Source organism: Mobula birostris, chromosome 14, assembly GCF_030028105.1.
Source record: "Mobula birostris isolate sMobBir1 chromosome 14, sMobBir1.hap1, whole genome shotgun sequence".
Taxonomy (NCBI): Eukaryota; Metazoa; Chordata; class Chondrichthyes; order Myliobatiformes; family Myliobatidae; genus Mobula; species Mobula birostris.
This window is the reverse complement of record NC_092383.1, coordinates 94,558,905-94,561,402: the sequence shown is the minus strand read 5'-3', so window position 1 is coordinate 94,561,402 and position 2,498 is coordinate 94,558,905.

The following is a 2,498-nucleotide window of genomic DNA, read 5'->3' as shown; positions in this document are numbered from 1 at the left end:
CAGCACAGTGTTAGGTTGTGTTGATTGTTGACATAAACAACGCGATTCACTGTATGTTTTGATATACATGTGTTAAATAAATCTGAATCTGAATCTACAGATGATTAAAAAATCCTTTTCAAGCTGGGGACAGTTGCAGGTCTGTTTCTGTGAGGCTGAACACCCTAATCCTCTCAGGTTATACACAACCTTTCCAGTCATTAAATGGAACATAGAAAACTACAGCACAGTACAGGCCCTTCGGCCCACAATATTGTGGTGACCCTGTAACCTACTCCAACATCAATCTAACCCACCTTTCCTGCATAGGCGTCCATGGGAGAACATTACATAAATTAACAAGTAGCCACTAATCCAGCAAAAATATAATATTATTTTGCCTCATACGAATTCCCAGTATCATCCTTAATATGCAGCAGCTGAACTCCCGTTTGCTTCACGTTCAGTAGTATCTGTATCAAGGATAAATGGCTAATCCCACAGCTTTTTATGTTATCGAATTCTAGGCCGGGTCAGTCAGCTTTAGTTATCTAATTCTAATCCAAAGTATAAGCTATTTGCAAATGAATTTTACAGAGGTTATGGGGGTATTGGATTCTGAGGTTTTTGATTGAAAGTTCTTTCAGAAGTCAAGAAAGAGGCTCAAAACATGTTGCTTTCTGAGTGGTAGTAGATGGTGGCCTGTGATTAGAAGTTTGCAGCAGGGATCAGTGCTGTGTCCATTGTTGTTTGTCATCTATATCAATAGTGTGGATGATAATGTGGTTAACTGGATCAGCAAATTTGTGGATGACACCAAGATTGGGGGTGTAGTGGACAGTGAGGAAGGCTATCATGGCTTGCAGCAGGATCTGGACCAGTTGGAAAATGGGCTGAAAAATGTCAGATGGAATTTAATGCAGACAAATGCGAGGTGTTGACCTTCAGTAGGACAAGCCAGAGTAGGTCTTACACAGTGAAAGGTAGGGCATTGAGGAGCATGGTAGAACAAAGGAATCTGGGAATACAGGTTCATAATTCCATGAAAATGATGTAGACAAGGTTGTAAAGAAAGCTTTTGGCATCTTGGCCTTCATAAATCAATGTATTGGGTACAGAAGAGGGGATGTTATGTTGAAGTTGCATAAGACATTGGTGAAGACTAATTTGGAGTATTGTGTGCATTTCTGGTCACCTACCTAGAGGGGAGAGGTCAACAATGTTGAAAGAGTACGGAGAAAATTTACAAGCATGTTTCCAGGTCTAGAGGACCTGAGTTATAAGGAAAGATTGAACAGGTTAGGACTTTATTCCTTGGAATGTAGAAGAATGAGGGGAGATTTGGTAGAGGTACACAAAATTATGAGGGGTATAGACAGGGTAAATGCAAGCAAGTTTTTTCCACTAAGGTTGGGTGGGACTACAACCAGAGGTCATGGGTTACAGGTGAAAGGTGAAAAGTTTAAGGGGAAATTTCTCAGAGGGAGGTGAGAGTGTGGAATGAGCTGCCAAGACAAGTGGCGCATGTAATCTGGATTTCAGGAGTTCAACGTTTAAGAGAAGTTTGAATAGGTACATGGATGGTAGAGGTATGGAGGGCTATAGTCCCTGTGCAGGTTGCTGGGAGTTGTCAGTTCAAATGGTTCAGCACAGATTAGATGGGCCCAAGGGCCTGTTTCTGTGCTGTACTTTCCTATGATTCTATTATCATTTTATCAAGTGGTAATACAACAAAGGAAATTGGAAATGTAGAGCTGCAAAAGTGTGGACCCTTCCCCAGCCCCTCCCTCTATCTGCTATCCTCCATCCCTCCGTCACCCTCCCCCGTCCCCGCTCTCCCTCCCTCCCTCCCCCTCCCCCATCCCCGCTCTCCCCCTCCCCGTCCCTCACCCTCCCCTTCCCCGCTCTCCCTCCCTCCCTCACCCTCTCTCTCCCTCCCTCACCCTCCGCGCCCTCCCTCTCTCCCACCTCCCTCTCTCCCCCCTCCCTCTCTCCCCCTCCCTATCTCCCCCTCCCTCTCTCCCCTTCCCTCCCCCCTCTCTCCCTCTCTCCCCCTCCCTCTCTCCCTCTCTCCCCCTCCCTCTCTCCCTCTCTCCCCCTCCCTCTCTCACCCTCTCTCCCCCTCCCTCTCACCCTCCCTCCCCCTCCCTCTCTCACCCTCCCTCCCCCTCCCTCTCTCCCCCTCCCTCTCTCACCCTCCCTCCCCCTCCCTCTCTCCCCCTCCCTCTCTCCCCCTCCCTCTCTCACCCTCTCTCCCCCTCCCTCTCTCCCCCTCCCTCTCTCCCCCTCCCTCTCTCACCCTCTCTCCCCCTCCCTCCCTCCCCCTCCCTCTCTCCCCCTCCCTCTCTCACCCTCTCTCTCCCTCCCTCTCTCCCCCTCCCTCTCTCCCCCTCCCTCTCTCACCCTCCCTCACTCACTCCCTCCCCCGCCCCGCTCTCTCCCTGTTGTAATCCCCTGCCGAGGATTTGACTCTAATCCGCGCCGCTCGCAGCCCGACCGGACTCAGCCTGTGGCGGGGA